The following is a 17905-nucleotide window of genomic DNA, read 5'->3' on the forward strand; positions in this document are numbered from 1 at the left end:
TAGTATATGATTGTGCTGTGGTAAATGTATTATGATAAACACTGGCATTCCATACAGCTCCAGTTCTTGCTGCGTTTGTGTTGGGTTTCTTTTGTACCATAGATTTCAGTGAGTGTAGGTGCCCTTTGATGCTACACATATTCCGGTAATTTTCTGTCTAAAATATGAATGTTATTTTTATTTCACTGGTTTTATTACTTATTACAAATTACTTCTCTAAGTGTATTTTTAATATTCATTTCAATGCATGCTTTTGAGCTCTCTTTGGTATTGTAATGTGATTTAAGTCACAGCAATTTCTTGTAAGTTCAATAAGGTCTTTGTATTAAAATTGATGCTTTGGTTTAGTTTTAAAATTTATTCTTTTAGATCAAAAAGTGTTCTGGCTGGTATTCCAGGAGTTTTTGTTGGCTTTTGCAGAGCTTACTCACCAAATAGTACCGTAAAACATTTGCCTTGTACTGAAACCTCTTTACTTCATGTCTTAGCGCTATGGACCACATGGCACTACAGAATATACTAAAATTTGACCAAATGCCAAATTGGTCTGTTCCAAGGCAGATTCTTCACAAATGTATCGGGTAAGCAGTCTCAATACAGCCTGCAGGAATAACCCAAAAGGTGCAGTAGCAAAACCATCGCAGGAATTTGGAAAGGTACGTGTAGGGCATGAGGGAACCACAGAGCTGTGCAGGATGTTTGAGTTTGGAAGGGGCTTCTAGAGACCTTCCCTGGGGAAGGGAACAGAGGTTAGAGTAGAGCACACAACTGACACCTCGACGGATCATGACATGGGAAGTGACAGGAGAGAGCACTGTTACCAGCTTTTGGAATAGAGATTGCATCCTTCATTTGGTGAAAGGAAAGCGTTTTTAAGCATTGACTGTGTTTAGGTAGCGGCTAACTAGATTTCTGGGGTTTAGAGGATTTATATACAACATATATCTAACAAGCTCTTAATTCCATTTCCAGACTGCGTTTCCAGTCTGTGTGTATGTGCTTTTAATGAAATTTTAGAAAAGATTGTTAATGAAAGATACTTAATATCTTATTTAATAAAATATAATAGACTATACATACTTATTTTATATTCAGAATAGTCGTGATGATTTATTTTAGTAATATGCATATACAGTAAGCACGTGTACACTAGGTAATCTGATTTGTACTAACAGTGGAATAAAAAACAGCATTCTGAAGTCAGAGAAATATTTTTTCAAGACTGATTGAAAAAGCCATTCTGTTTTTAGAGTCAGTGACAATATAGATGGTAAAGCTAGTTAGAAAAGGTGAATCGAAGACATAGTAACTCCGTGCCCAGCTAGATTTTTCACTAGACTAGAACAGAAATGCTCTTGTATATAGTCTTTTTTTATCAAATTCTTCTTGACTATGACTGGCTATCTCCTTATTGCATTTCTATTAAACATTTTAAATTAATATATAGCATTCTGGAATAATTGCCTATTAATAACTTTCTACAAGTGGTCCTACTAATATTACATTTTATTGTTTCTATCTTGCAGTATATTCTGGAAAAGATAATTGCTTCACTGATATAATCATAGAAATGATAGTATTGTCCTTATGTTAGGAAAATGGAGCTTAATACAAACGATGTTCTAATTAGAATTCAGAAGACTAGTTGGCACACAGTTGATTTTGTTGGCTCTGAGCCTAATCTTGTTACGTTGTTTTTAACTATGAAGAGAGTGGGTTTAAAGATCTCCAGCAGTGCAAATGAGATGAGAGAGTTATAAAGAGCTTAAAGAATCAGAAAAGTATAACTCCTTAAAAAGAATTTATGTAGTAAACACAATGTTCACAAACTTCTGAAACGCATTTCGGATTCCTAGTGTCGTTAAAAAGTCAAAGGCTTGTCCTACTGTATTACTTTCTACTTGTGCAATATCTTCTGCATTTAAGTAGTTAATAGGTATAAAAGATTAGCAGTATGTTACATTCTTTTATTTTTAGAAATGTAGTAGTACTTTAATTACTAAAGAATCGCTTAGTTTTACAAATACATGTAACATTCATATTATGTGGACTCTATAGCTCTTCGTATCCAGACTGTTTATAGTGTTGGTTTCCCTGAGTTCCAAGCTGTTCATGTCAAACTTTATTGATGTGGCTGACTGCTGACAGAGGCGATTCAGAGCTTTTTGTCTAAGAAACAGCCAACATAAAATCTTTACCTCCCATGGCCGCTTGACTACTTGGTTATTCAGATTTAATTGCATTACCTGGGTGAAGGGAATTGCTGTATCCTCCAGCTAAAACTAAACACAAGCATGGGCTGAGACAGATGTGAAATTCCATCCCCTTTACTGTAAGTACCTTGTCCTGTGGTAGGGTGAGCCCACTGCAGTAGAACAGGACTTGACACCCAGCTCATATAGCTCCAAGAAATTCTATGTATCTGATAATGACAAATACCTTATGTAAAATAAGGTGCTTTTCAATATGTTTTCTGTTAATTAGGTCATAGAAAACCATTGTTGCTGTGTAATTACTGGCCCGTCTGAAGGCTTCTGACTGTGTGCCATGTTCTTCCTCCACCAGCTTTGTGGACACGAGGCTTTAATTCAAAGATCTTTGGATTTGCTCTTATCCTGATGCTAAGAGTAATGTTTTCTCATCTTACAATTCCTACTTCTTTAAAGAAAATAATCTGAGACTGCTTTGTAGATCTACTATTCCTTTAACTTCAAGTTTTGTTGAGGATCTGCAGCTCTATGGAAAAGTAAGGAGGTTTTATAAAACAAGATTTCTCTGTATGGATTCAGGAGGTAAATTGTGACCTACCCAGTGCACACAACCTCTATTCAGGTGTTTCCTTTTTTTGTCTATTGTTGTGTGTGAAGCGCAAGCACGCACACAGAAAATTAGGGCATATGTAGGTAATATTTTCAGTACGCTTTTATTTATAGCTGTGGTTGTGGTAAAGGTTCAACCACTCTACAATTACCTTGTTAAGTAACGGGTGAAGAGCGGTGAGTGTGTTCACTCCTTCTGAACTGTTTGATGTAGACAGGGAAAATCAATGCACTTTGGACGAGAGTCTCAACAAATGCTGTCTTTGTTCGAAGGTATCTCACAATGTTTTGTATTAATGAGAAGTTGCAAATGAGACAAAGATAAATGGCTATGAGGATGTGGTACAGCCAATGTAAGCAGGAGCTTACATTGTGAGCAATCCAAATGGTTTAAAAAGAAAAACATTTGTGGCTATCGTTATAATGTTTGTGCCTTAAGAAGCAGCGTCCTATTCGGAAGTATCACAAACCTATTGGCTATTAAAGGTAAAATCTCACCTTCACTGCTCAGTAAGGACCAGGAATCGGCCCAGCTCATAACAATCCCTGTTCAAGTGCACATGCAAAGAGGATGAAGCAGCTTGAAAGGTGATGTATGTATTTTCAAGCTTTAGAAAGTCTGCAGAGCTGGACAATTCACTTTCTAAGTTTTTTTTTGCTGTAATACTTTGTAGTACTCTTCACTTCAGCCTGGATATAAATATATGCACTTTATCATATCAAAGCATATACTGCCCCTCAATTTAATGGTATAGGTGTATATAAAATGACATAGAAATAAATGATACTGAAGACCTTCCTGGCTTTATGAAATCTACCTCATCTTTTCTTTAAGTAACAGAAATTTTGCTTTTGTGAGTTACTAATTTCTGCATAATATGCTTTTTTTTGTGTTAAGGTGTATAAAATGTGAAAGAGTGATCAGCAATTTTAAATGTTTTTTTTCCTCTGCTTATGATGGTTTGTTTATTATAGAATCATAGAATCATTTGGTTGGAAAAGACGTTTGAGATCATTGTGTCCAACTGTACCTCTCCAGTACTAAACCAGCTTTTGGTTAGATGTGATTCATTACTATAGGAAGCAATGATTTTTGGTTTAATTTGCCCCTTTTTGTTTTAAGACAACATTCAAAAGTATCCATGTTAATGGCTTCATTTCAATTCCAATCATTTATCCTGGTTGAGAATGAAGGACATAGCTATACTGCAATATTATTGCTCTCCATGTAATAAAACAGCAGCAGAGCTGGAATGCAGGTAATTTCTATAGGCAGAACTTTGTTTTATTTTGAAAAAAATAAAGGTAATTGAAATGTTTTAATCAATTCTCTTCATATCTTTGGGAGTTAGGGTGATATCTATTTAATTTAACTCTTCGGCTTCTCATCCGAGAGTATCTTTACTTTAAGTGGGAGTGAGTTTGTTATAAATGGTCTTTACTTTGTATAATTTATTCATTCTTAGCAGCGAGTATCTTTCTGTGTGGTCAGTTCTCTGTTCAGTCACAGCTGACTCGGTGTTTGAGTGCCACGCTGGTGGCTGCCTGACCGTGAGCAATTCTGCCTTTTATAGTGTTTTTATTCTGTTAGTTTTCAGGCATTCCCGTATATTGGCATAATTCTACCTTAACTTTTTCATTTCTTAAGTGACTCCACGTTTCACAGATCATTCATCTGAATTTTCTTAGTTCTTCGGATACAATTTTCAGCTAATGCTGATTGTTTGATTCCGTACAATACTATTGCCACTTCATTGAGCTGATTAAATTTGACTTGCAACCAAACAAAATCATCTTCTCATCATTGATAAGTTTGCAGATTTCCATATACCACTTCTTTATCTCTGTCGGAAGGATCAATATTTCTTGTTACATACATTTACAGCAGACTACGTAAATCTGTGTCCTTGGGTGGGGATGTATCTCGCAATTCCCAGTGGAATTGTATCAAATACATCAGGGTAAGGCACCATGACGCCTGAGTATCCAGAAGGAGGAAAACTAGGTCAGCTGCAATGATCACTGAGAGTGTCGAAGAAGGCCTGTGCAGGAGAATTCCGATTTCATACCTGATCACTTCAGACTCAATAACCTTGAAAGTAAGCCAGGAAGGGTAAAAATATTTTTACTGGTGTGTTGCAGTTCAGGAGACTGTGGTGATATTCCCAGGAGCTGAGCAAAATGGACTGACCTACTAAAGTCTTAAACTTGCTAGGGAACAGAAGAGTGAACCTATTTGCTCTTCACTGTTTAGTACAGATACTGGTACACTCCGGGGCAGGTTTTTTTTCCAAGTGAATCCTCTAACTTTAGCAATTAGGAGCTATTTTCTGCTGAATGTACTGCTTTTTTATGTAAGCCGTGTCTTGCATTGCGGATGCTCTTGTTATCTGAGGAGGAGACTGCCTGCAACGTGGATCTGTTTGTTCATGCTGTTACCAGTAGTGTGTACAGGATGTACATACCATTTTCTTTATCAAAATACAGATCTTTCTTCTCTGCCTGCCTTTTTACCTTTTCCTTCTGTCACTCCTACAGTTTATTTTAAACTTTAATTTATACTGAGCTTCTGCTTTCTCTATCAATATCACATCATTATTCTTATCTGATTCTCTTGATAATTTGTTTGCACTGGAATTCTTGGCAGTGAACTAAGAATTTCATTGTCTACCTACTCTCTTTTCTCTTGGAGAGTATAATAGAGTGGGAGGGAGAAGCCTCATGGTAATATTTTTATATTTGAAATGTAGCCACACTTTATATGCTCCTACACATCATGCTTGTAGATACTGAAACAAGTCTCGTCTTGTGGTCTGCTGCTCTTTTATTTTGGACTGTTCTGTGCTAATTCTACTTATTTTATCTCAAACAGTCTAATTAATGCTGCTTCTCTTTTCTTTGCCTGCCTTTGTGGTATTATTTAGGAGAGAATATTGTCACTAAGCTGGAAAGCACAGCAGTGATCCTCGCCACAAGAAATGGGAAGGCAGCTGGTGAAATAAATGGGATGGTGCCTAAGAGGTAGTCATCTCAGTCTCCTGTTGGATTCACATGCATGGAGGAGAGTTCATCCTTCAGAAACACAAAGTATTTCCTCTTCCACATCCAACAGGTTCTTATACCTGGTGACACAGAACTCTAATTTCTCCTCCTCTCCCATCATTTTGGAAAGCTCTTGGGACCTCAAAGTTCCCACAGTCTTTCCGGATATAAATTCAATAATACAACTGTATATCGTTAAAAGTCAACAGTAATTTGAGGAAAAGAAAATGCTGTGCATCTACTGAACAATTTCTAACTTAATAGTGGAATGCCAATTTTTTGTTATGTGTCTTTATAAGCCACTTTAAGTAAACAATGATGGCTTACACAAGAATTAAACAGAATTTAGTCCAAAAATGGGTTATCATTGGCAGAACAGATTATTTTTTATCGCTGTTTCTTTAAATAAGGAAAAAACCCTATGTTTACATATTTTTAAAAGATACCTAATTTATTATAACATAGAGCTTTTCTAATGGCTGATCATCCTTTTTCACATCCATTATCTTCTACCTAAGAGATTATTTATTCTACTGTAAAGTTTGTTTTGAAATAAGTTTGCTGTCCCCTTCTCACAGATATTCTGTTAGCTAATTTTTTGGTTGTGTAGATTTTAAAGTAAATGGGGAGAGCTTTGGTAACATTTAAGGATCCAACTTCACCTGAATTCAAAAGACACAGCAACAAGAAACCTTGTTAATCTTTCTCATCATTTTCGATCGATAGCACCTTATATTAAAGATAATGTCATGGGATTCACTCAAATAAAATCGACTAAAATCTCAGAAGTCTTATTCACGTGAAACTTTATTGTGAACATTCAGTTGAGCATTCAAAAGCATTAACTACAGACCAAATAAAATATACATGGAGGATCATTTCTTACATTTGACTTTATGTTCATCTGTGTTTTCTGCTTAAAAAATAGAACAGGAGAGGGAAAGTTCAGTTCCAAAATATGTAGTGCTGTTATACAGGACTACTCAGTTTGAATTATTTTTCCCACATCTTAATACTTAGTCCTCTAGGTGAATTAAATCATTTTTTAAATGGCTGGGATTGGGAAGATTTTGAAATGTGTTCAAGCTAATGAATTTGAATATCTTTTCCCAATTATAACTGCAAATGAATACACTTTAAAAAACGTTTTATGATCAGCTGTAATGTTTAAATGACTCTACATGCTATCTTGGAGACTGCTTAAATCCTTAAGATTATTTTTGATAAATATGGAAATGGATATTTTTTTTTGTGTCTAAATACTCATAAAATATCCTTCATGAGATCAGTTCCAGCGTAGTTGATCAAAACTTGATGTAGAATGTTAAGTAGATTAAATAATGGCTTTTTTTTTTTTTCCTTAAATATTAGGATAATCCTAGAGTCATGGAATGGTTTGGGTTGGAAAGGAGCTCAAAGCCCATCCAATCCCACCGCTGTCATGGGCAGGGACACCTCCCACTGGCTCAGGGGCTCCAAGCCCCATCCAACCTGGCCTGGAACCCCTCCAGGGATCTCTGGACAACCTGGGCCAGGGCCTCCCCACCCAAACATCTTTAAAAAAAGGAAAAATATATAAAGTAGTGAGAGTGTTTCTGCATTGAATTGTAAAGGTGAGCCAATCATGATATTCCCTTAACTCAGTTCCTTCCTCCTTCGTGAGACTGGTCACAAACCAGTTGTGGCACCAGTTTTCTTGGGACACCTGCCTTTTCTTTCCCACAGGCTGTGAAGTGTTTAATGAGATGGGAACGCCTCTTGAAGACTGTTGGTCTGATTGGGGTTTGACTTATCGTGGGGCAGTCAAAGGATTTGTGTAGCATTGCTAATTTGGCTGATGAAAGAGTGTTTCAGCAGTGTTTAGTGTTGTCTGAGAATGACACCCAACACTAGTCAGATATCTTTCAGGGGAATATTTTTGGTGGATGGTTTCCTGCTGCAGGTGGTGGCCAAGAAGACAACATTCCTTTCTAAGTTGAATTTCTTTGTTTGTTGTTAATAAAAAAATCTGGGAAAAAAGATGCATGGGAGATGCAATTTTCTTCCTATGTACCACGGAACTCTCATATGTTGGTCAAATTAGTCCTTAGAACGAATTTTATTTCTTTTTTTCTTCTCAGGGTTATTTTCTTCAGAAGAAATGCTAGTCCTATCGATTTCATTATTATAAAAAAATCTTGTGATGTTTGTGCCAATCTGGAATAAATCCCTATGTGCATTTTAAAAATTGAGTTCAGTTTATTAATTTGAACTCTTTCTTCAGGGTTTTTTGAGTCTTTGGTGTTGTGATTTAAAAATATCACTTAATATTTTCTGGCTGTGAGAAAGCTTTTCTTTTTCTGGAGGTTTTCAGGAAAAATCTTGTTTGGAATGTAAGGAAGTTCTAACTTAGCAAGAAGTGACAATTTGGGCCTTCAGTTATATTAAAGGACACAGTAACCTGATGTCATTAACAGCTGAAAATTGCACAGTTAATTACATGTTTTTGAGATATACCGTATAGTATCTTGGCTATTTTTGTAGCAAGCAGCTTTAGATCATTATGGGTTTTGATATCTACCTCTCTTGTTCTTATCTCCATTTTTTTAGGGCTTTCATGTATGTTTTTGAAAGCTGAAATTAATCTGTTTCTTCATTTCCTGCTACAGAAATACAAGAGTTTAAACATTCTCACCGCATACCAACAACTCTTGGTATTATAATTATTCTGTAGGCCAGACCTGTCAAAAACTCTGGAAGAATTAATTAAAACCTAATCAGATGTCTTCACCAAACGTTCAGAGTAACAAGGTGATGCCTGGAATGAAATACCTATGCTACAGCGTACAGAAAAATAGAATAGAATAATGAATTCAGGTGGATACCTTGTAAATCAAGCTCTACTTAATTTCCTTTTACTTCTGTGAAAGCAGCTAAATTGTACTGCTGTGGCCAGATGTTCCAATCAAGCTGTACCTGAGGCTTATTGAAAGGTGTTTCCACAATTCTTCATCCCTCTGTTTATGCCGCAGGCTGGGGAAGCTGCTGACAAACCTGCACATGGAGTATTTTCTTAATCCAGTTCTGTCAAAATGGCTGAGGGTAAATTGAAGTGAACTACAGGTTCCTTACTATGGGGTAAGTTGAATCTTTCTAATACAGGTGGGTCAGGGAACATTTGCCTGTGCGGTTGGGGAACTGGTTGGAGAGGATGTAACCTCCTTTAAGGAGAATAAAGATGATGATGTAGATGAGACCTCATCTGGAATACTGTGTCCAGTTAATCATTCTGTTGAGACCTCATCTGGAATACTGTGTCCAGTTAATCATTCTGTTACAAAGACATCCTGCATCAGCCCCTCTCACCTTCAAATTCCATGATAAAAGCCCATCCTTTCTATTCTATAGTACAGAAATTAGGAAGAACAGAGGATCTGTCATGGTACGCTCATCTCATGTGATGCAATGCCAAGCTGAGCGCCCCAGATCGATGTTCCAAGTCCTCTCCAGAGCTGAAAGCAGCAGAGCTCCACTAGGGTTATCGCGTTTCTCATGATCTAGCTTGAGTTACACCGAAGCAGCTGTGCTACGTTAAAGACCTGCCCTGGTATCTGTGCACAGGAACGCTCTTTGCCACGTAAAAATACCACCTCATTCAGAGCTTGTCATGTGTCTCGGAGCTGCATGGCATTGTTCAGGGCAAACAGAACTGCAGCAAAGCTGATACTTTTGTCTCCACTGCAGCTGGTCAGTACTGTTAACATAAGCTTGAGTGAAACAGCACCCAATATTCCATGTCTGATAGCAGAGTTATCCTGTAACTTTAGTCATCTGTTTTTTCCTTTCTGAACAAAACACAGCGTTAAATATTGAAACGAAGTAGTGTTTTGGATATTTGTAACTTGTTGATCAAATAAATTAACTTAGACACTCCAGTTTCCCTTGTTTGCCCTGCTGCTCTCTGAGGGGTATTGGTATCACTGCAGTCAGGAGGTAGTAAATCCATTTGTTCTGCTGTTTCCTGGGGCACAGCTGTTTCAGCTCGCTGTGTTTTTTTGCCTGTCTGAGATCTTCTTAGGCACAATGGCTGATTTACTGCCCCATATGCTCTCTTTGGTATTTCTCCACTGAATATATCTACCCAGAGTGACAACTTATACTGCTGAGGCTTTACCTGTCTCTAACTGCTGCTCTTCTCTCATTACAGATATGACTAACATCATTCTCATGCAGCCTCAGTGTGGGAGATAGAAGCTGTCTTTTCATAACTGTTAGATTCTCTACTTCTTTGTATTGGTGATGGTGGTAAGAGTGTTCATTCTGCTCCACCTGGGTACTCTGAGAAGACTAGAGAAGAGAATTCTGGGCAGCCAGAACAGTTGTTTTTTTCTCTCTGTGTCACACAGTAGGAAATCTTCATAGCTACAAAGAAATCACTATCTTCCAGTCCCAATGCTCCAGTGCTGGCTGCGGGCTAATGGGGAGGTTTCATGGCAAGGTTGGCTCCCACAAATTTAGAAGTTGAACTCTTTGTATAGGTTAGGAAACATTTTCTGCTCAATGCTCATTATGATTTTTCATTTTAAGGCAGTGCCCCAAGGTCTAAAACTTTTATATGAGAGATCTTTGGATCTGTGGTCACATGTAAGTGACGTAACACAGTAGGTCACTTTTAAGTGCTTATTTTTCCCTATATTTATGAATGAGAGAACTTTTAACTGGGTTTTTCAGCTGTAAGTGATTTTTAATTGTGTCTAGCAAACCAGTAGTTTATTTAAAACAGTACCGTGATCTTAGAAAGCTTAGACAGTAACTCGAGAAGGTACAGTGAGGGGATACAGTGCTCGAAATTATGAAACAACTGCTCAGTGAAGAGAGATGGAAGTGTTTAGGATTTTTCCACTTTGCAAAGAGAACACTAAATGGAGAGTTATGGAGAGGGCCTATCAATCCATGAATAGTGTGGGAAAGGTGCACAGAACATAATTTTTCATCATGTTTTATAACTCAAAAAATACTGTACAAATGTGAGGCGTTCTTAAATAGCACAGTGTTAAATTATGGAATGCGCTGTTACAGAAGATCGTGGAAGCCAAAAGCATGAATAGATTGTTAAATCACGATCAGTGGTCACTAAAGTGAGACAACAAACCTGAAACCACTCACAAAACAACTGCTCAGGGTACAAACTCCTGCTCAGGAAGATTCTCAGTGGATGACTGCAGGAAGCAGAGGTGTTACTGGCCTTGGCGACCCTCAGAGCCAGGACAATGTGCTAGATGAACACTATTCAGACTCAAAGGGTTGTCCATCAGGAGCATAATCATTTTAAGGTTTATATCTACTTGCATCAATAGAACCAATAATAAAACTAATTTTCTTGCTGTCAGTCCATATCATAAAAATCTACCTGAAGTACTTGGTCAGCAGCTCAGTGTTTAAGCTGTTCTTTGTCGTCTTAATCATAAGCAAAGGGAAAGGACTCAAAGGAGCAGCAGAAATGGGCGAGATCAGAGAACAGAAACAACACGGGTGTGCTGCAGAATCCATCCTAGCGTTTACTTCCTTTACAGTTGCACACGCACCATCCTAGGAGGGAGGCTCTGGTTTTCCTGTTTTCTTTTGTGCTACGCTTCGCTGTGACAGCACGCGGGGAGAGCCCCGCTTGATTGAATTTGCCAACAGGTTGCATAGTATGCGGGAGCCGTAGTGAAATCCACCCTTAAACTGGACTCCTCCAGCACTGCTGCCGAAAATAACAAAGCTAACAGGTGTAAGTGGATATAGGATGTATAGCCAAACACTTGGCAGTCGTGCTTTGTGTTTTCAGTAAGCGGGAGTGCTTGCCTGCGTGTAGCCGATTTCAGCCCTGGAACAAGAGTGATACTATGAATGACTTGTACAGTACTTTTCATCCCAAGAGTTTTTCCGATTGTGCAAACTATGACTCACTCTCTCGTTGCTGAAATGCAGCCACCTTTGGCATTGAGCGCAGCAGTTGTGTAATAGCCCGTGACAGTTCAAACTGAGGTTCTGCTGTATGTGAAATTATCGGGGTGCTTTCTCAATGCAGGTATTAATGCTGAAGTTCGCTGTTGGTGAGAATTTAGTAATTCATAAGCTTCAAAGGGTATTATGCCCAAATATTATATGAAGTTTCATGGAACTGTAGAATTGCAGAATAGTTTGGGTTGGAAGGGACCTCAAAGATCATCTAGTTCCAACCCCCCTGCCATGGCCAGGGACACCTCCCACTGGATCAGGCTGCCCAAGGCCCCTCCAACCTGGCCTGGAACGCCTCCAGGGATGGGGCAGCCACCACTTCCCTGGCCAACCTGTTTCAGTTCCTCCCCACTCTCATAGTGAAGAAATTCCTCCTTATGTCCTGTCTAAATCTGCCCCTCTCCAGTTTATACCCATTGCCCTTCGTCATATCCCTACAAGCCTTTGCGAACAGGCCCTCCCCAGGTTTCTTGGAGCCCCTTCAGGTGCTGGAAGGTCACTAGAAGGTCTCCTCGGAGACTTCTCCCATCTGAACAACTCCAACTCTCTCAGCCTGTCCTCGTATGGGAGGTGCTCCAGCCCTCTGATCATCTTTGTAGCCTCCTCTGGACCTGTTCCAACAGCTCCATCTCCTTCTTCTGTTGAGGATTCCAGAACCGGACACAGTATTCCAGATGAGGTCTCACCAGAGAGCAATAGAGGGGCAGAATCCCCTTCCTCCCTGCTGGCCATGCTTCTTTTGATGCAGCCCAGGACACGGTTGGTTTCTTGGCTGCAAGTGCACGTTGCCGGCTTATGTCAAGCTTCTCATTAACCAGCACCCCAAGTTCTTCTCTGCATGGCTGCTCTCAATCACATCATCCCCCATCCTGTATTGAACCCGGGGATTGCCCTGAGCCAGGTGTAGGACCTTGCCCTTGGCCATCATACTCATGATTCAGTATTTGTTTTAAAAATGGTAAAAAAATTAGTATGTAACACTAAAATGCTGGTTTTGATAGTGCCTCTCTTGTTGAGATCAATACCTGTCAGGCTAACAATGGACTGGGGAAGCATTTGCAGCGTGCCTGTATATGCACTGATTTCTTTCTTGTGTCGGAGTGTTCGTGGCAGCAAGCACTCTCGTGGGCTAGAGGTGGTGGCTGAACTCGTGTTTCCTGCGTTGATGTACAGCCCACATCATCTATCACGTGTATTTCACAAGACCTCTCATTTTTTTGTGATATTGAAAAGATGATCAAAGCTTTGCGCTTCAAGAAATCCTATAAATGAGGATTAAAAAGCTTGCTTTTGAGCTGAGTTTTTGATACATCTTTAGGCTTACGCTTCAGCTTTTGCTGCCAATCCTATTTAATTGAATAGCCTGCTGTTTTTTTAAATGGAGTCGCATCACATAATTAGCCAGACTGAAAGTGCCCTTTCTTTACTTCTAGGCAAGAAATTAACTTCATTATTCCGAAACTATGAAGAAAATTCCTGATGCTGCAGTCGGGATAGCGGTCCGCTGTCTTTCTCCTGAGGTCTTGACATGGGAAGTTTTGTTGGTCTGTGGAGAACAAATTCCAAGAGCTGGTCTGGGAACATTGCTATAAACAGAACTGGATTGGATTCTATTCCACGCTAAGTATTATTTGGCTGCTGTGCCCACCTAATTAATACAGTTCCTTTGATATAGTTTTGAATGAAGAGGTGGGAGACCTGAATTTCACTTTTACCAGCTGTCCATGGTTTTATTTACTCACAAACATCTTAGCACAGAAACTGTCACCTCTGCCTGCAGTGAATACTTGTTAGTGGTCTACATACACGCAGTACTTTAATCCGGGTGAGATATTAGTTTAGTTCTCCACTTTTAACTGGGAATGACTGTTGGACTGAGTGATCTTCGAGGTCTTTTGCAACCTTAATGATTCTATGATTCTGTGCAAAATCCCATTAACTCAATAAAGCCAAAGAGCTCCCATCCTCTGAGCTATCTCAGCGTTATCAGCTGGCAGATTCTTGTGGGTGTCATAGGTGGAAATGGGTTAAAGGGGAGATTCGAAGACAAAAGGGCTTTCAGGTTACAAGTACTGTATTTTATCTGTAACAATGGAAATATGGGACAAAGTGAGAAGACATCTATATGAGTAATTGAGAAGTGGAAACTTGCTCTACAGAAATCTAGTGTTGAAGGAGGAATATGAAATAATTAAAATGCAGCTGTGCTTCCCTTGCATTCTTGGGTACTGACTTAAATGCGAGAAGCCAACTGAACAGCTTCGTGGTAATTCCCAAGTTTGGGTTTCATAGCGAACATTTGATGTTGTGGATGATTCGGTTTATTTCATCTAAGAATCAGCCAGCCCTCTCTCTGGTTATAGCCAGAACTTGGGAACAGGCAATAGGACAATAAAAATAATACTTTAGTGATGCTGTGCTGTTCGAGTCATCTTTGCGGGGTGATTTGTCAAAGCATGAGAGGAGTTCCTGAGTGAGGAACACAGACCCAGGTTCCGTACCTGCACCCATCCTGGAGGCAGAAGCTGTGAAAGAAGGATAGAGGGTCCATATCCTGTGGATCCTTCACCTAAGTGTAGTGAATTTGCTTTGGTTGGAGGAAGGGCGATTCAGTCATCGAGGTGTACATTCCCTTTCCAAGCTCAACAAGCCCTCCTTAGGATACAGTTCACCACGTAGGTGCAAGTGACGTATTGAACGGTTTCTGTAATACACGTGACTGGTGAATGCACTAATTTGATGAAACGTTTTAGCTGATGCTATTTGTAAATGACAAATAGTGTGAGAGGGAGACTGAGGAACTGTGGACGTTGCTGCTTTTGTACAGTTTTTGCAATCTGTTTGTGTCTTCAATGAGTTCCAGGTACGATCGTCGGTGGATGACCGTGTCAGCTGTCTGAAGCTGGGGTCCTGAATGAGGGCTGTTGTTTGCACACCATGATACGGTTTCACTTCAAAACCCATGTGGCCATTTTTAAAGACCAGTATTTCACTGTAGACAGCTAACGAATCATCCATGCATAGCTGAAGCCAAAATAGTCCTAATATTCTCTTTACTGCTACTACAGTATCTCTTAAAATGACGGATGAGATCATTGTGGTATTTTGGTTATTGGTTCAGTTTCCTATTTCTTTCTAGACCCTTTTTAAGCTCATGCTGTCCTTACGGAATGACCTCCTGGGTCGCTGTGTGTATCCATGTGACCAGCTGTTTACTGCCCTTCGCCGGTTTGAGTCATTTTGATAACCTAAGACAACATTTTTAGCTTTATGGGGGTATCAGAGGGTTCAACAGCGATGTGCTCACATACTTGGGAAGAATCCAGTACTGGGATAAAAGTGCAGTGGGGCAGAAAGCACTTCAGTCAGGATGGATCATCAACTAAGGAACTAATGCCAACACACATATTTTTGCTTGTACTGTTCCGAGTTTGCTATAAAGAGATAATGTGAATGAATTTTTTTATTCTGCATCAGGTGAGGATCTAAACTGCATCCTTCAGTAAAGAGAACCTGAAGTAGGAGTACATAAGGAGGTCTCAATAAAGAGATGATGGAAGAACTCTATTTAAGCTGATGGATGCCTCATGGTAGTAAACACTACACTTAATAGGATGTTAATTGCCTGACAGTATGTTTTTATTTGCTACTATAAATCAACTTGTTGCAGTACATATAATATTTATAACCCTACTTTGTTATAACGTGCTTCTTCGCAGATCAAGAATTTTGAGGAAGACAAGGTGTATTTTGTTCTGCTTGCTGGCATGAGAGTTCCAGCTGATTTTTCATGTTCTTGAGTTGCAAATGCCTGGGTGTCATGAGATCTTTTATTTAAAAAAAATATAGCATACTGTTCCTAGGCCAAATATTCTTTTGGAAAGCTATTTTTGCTTCCACTCCCAATAGTAACAAGAAAATACTGCACTATGAGTTATTTTTATGCGGATGGAAATAGCATCCATATTATTTCAAGACACTGATGTATAAAATCTTTGTAATGAAAGAGCGGCCACTTGTTTATTGCGTGTTGTTTTCTCACATTCGTTTATTCTTGAATTATAGGGAAGTCTCACATAAACAAAAAATACCATTCAAGAGAATTTGTAAGTGCGATGGATTCTCATGTGCCAACCAATTATGGTTGCTTAGGTAAATGACTATTTTTCTTTCCTATGTTGCCATTAAACCCAACAAAAGCTCTGCATCCATGATTCTTGCACACTGTGAATTGTGCTTGGAACAGCAGAGTTCTCAAACACTCGCTGAAGAGTCTTTTCACTTTATTAACAGAAAGAAATGAGGAGGGTAGAACTCACTGAAAGCAATCAAGATGTATGCACGTTATTTTGGGCTCAATCATTAAGTTTAACAGGTGCATGAAATATTGCATCAGAAGGACTCAGTAGATTATGGAAAGTCAGAATGTGAAGATTGTGTCCCTGCTTTTAAATAAACGGGCTGACTTTTCAACTACATCCTAAGGGCTGCAGCGTAGTTTTTCCTACAGGGGTTGTGTGGGGGTTAAGTGTAATGCTTGTATTAGATGAGAATTTGATTCCAGTGGCATGACTATTTATTTTCTGTTAAAACACCTTGAAATATATAAACAATTAAACAAAGACATAAGTAACCAGTATTTTATGTAGGTAGATCTAAAATGTAATTAAATCCTCTGTATATTTCCACTGAGTTATAGTCAGCTTATGACTTCAAAGAGAGCAGAATTTGTACCATATGTGTTAGCAGTAGCTTGAGAACTTGTAGGATAACATCTTAAATGCAATTCCACTGTGTCTTTCCCTTTTAAACGTTATAGTCTTCAAAAGAGAAATTTTCGCTAGGTGCTGTTGTGCTCTTCATTTCAAGAGTAGACGCTCCTAAAAGCATTAAAAATAAATGGCCAACTGCCTTTAGTAATGCTTTCTTGCGAACTTTTAATTCCTTTTATAGATAGTTTTTATCTGTAATTACCTTCACCCCCTATTCTATAGACAGAATTAATTACTTCTACAACTAGTGAAGTAGTTTGGAATTACCCTGTGTTTGAAATACAGGAAAGAAAATTCGTTAGGCTGTACATGCACAAGTTAACTTCGAAAATAGCAAGCTGTTTATTTGATGGATAACATTTTTTCTTACCAAACTGTATCTAATCAAATCCTTACAAAGCAATGCCATGCATTTGATGCATGTCCCATAATTCTCTTTGGAGACAGTGCACAGCTGCTGCAGTTAGTATTAGCTGCTTCTTATGGCTTGGTATTTTCTTTCAATAAAAATCACAGATGGCAGGGTGTCTTTCACACCATGATTGTAAATATGAGCCTGGTTCAGGTGAAGAGGTAATGTAAGTACATGTAATTCTACTTTAAGTATAAAAATCCCACATTGAGCTCAATTACTGTCTGTTTTTCTGTAGTCCCTGAAACGTCCAGACTTGATCCAATGACAGTTGTGACGTGAAACAGAAATGTTGTGCCTCTTAGAGAGGACACTGGCATTCTTCAATAAAAGTAAGAAGGGTTTAGCTTCTTATGACTTGAACTCTGTGTCTGTTCGTAAGTGTAATTCTTCCAGCTTTGGTTTGTGTTCTGTTAAGCGCATGAGACTTCTTAAAAGCTGCTCCTTTCCTCCAAATCGCTTCTGCAAACAGTTCCCTCCTATGTACACGGACACATCCTCTTTTGGGTGGGAGAGGGAGACCTGTAAATTATTTGCATAGAGCTTGTGGGCTGCTATTTTATGGGGTTTTTAATTTTAGGGTGAAAGTGCAGTGATACAAAACATCATCAGAGATAACTCAGACTCTAATTTTGTTTCTCTGGTGAAAAAGACTTATTAGAACTCTGTTCTGCAGAGTAGGGTACGATGAGGACCTCAGTCCCACTTGAGTTAGCTCCAGAGTTGGAAGCAAGGTAGTTGTGCCTTCATGCCTTCGTAGCAAGAGCTTCTTGTAGAGCCTGTTAGCTTGAACACAGCCCTCTGAGGATGCCTTTGTGTTGCTTTAGGAGCTCAAACTCAAGCTGCGACAATAGTTTGGTCAATATTAACTTGAAGGC

At 38.9% G+C, this 17905-nt stretch overlaps 1 long non-coding RNA gene across 1 annotated transcript in view; it reads left to right on the plus strand.

The window, feature by feature from the left end:
• LOC128852512 (uncharacterized) overlaps positions 1-17271 on the plus strand; it is a 34174-nt gene extending 16903 nt beyond the window's left edge. Inside the window, exons 3-4 of the long non-coding RNA XR_008450386.1 lie at positions 8873-8978; positions 13277-17271. This is a non-coding gene — a long non-coding RNA (uncharacterized LOC128852512). The remainder of the gene's footprint in view (positions 1-8872; positions 8979-13276) is intronic.
• Positions 17272-17905: the final 634 nt, after the last annotated feature.

Source organism: Cuculus canorus, chromosome 6 (assembly GCF_017976375.1).
Source record: "Cuculus canorus isolate bCucCan1 chromosome 6, bCucCan1.pri, whole genome shotgun sequence".
In the NCBI taxonomy this organism is placed as follows: Eukaryota; Metazoa; Chordata; class Aves; order Cuculiformes; family Cuculidae; genus Cuculus; species Cuculus canorus.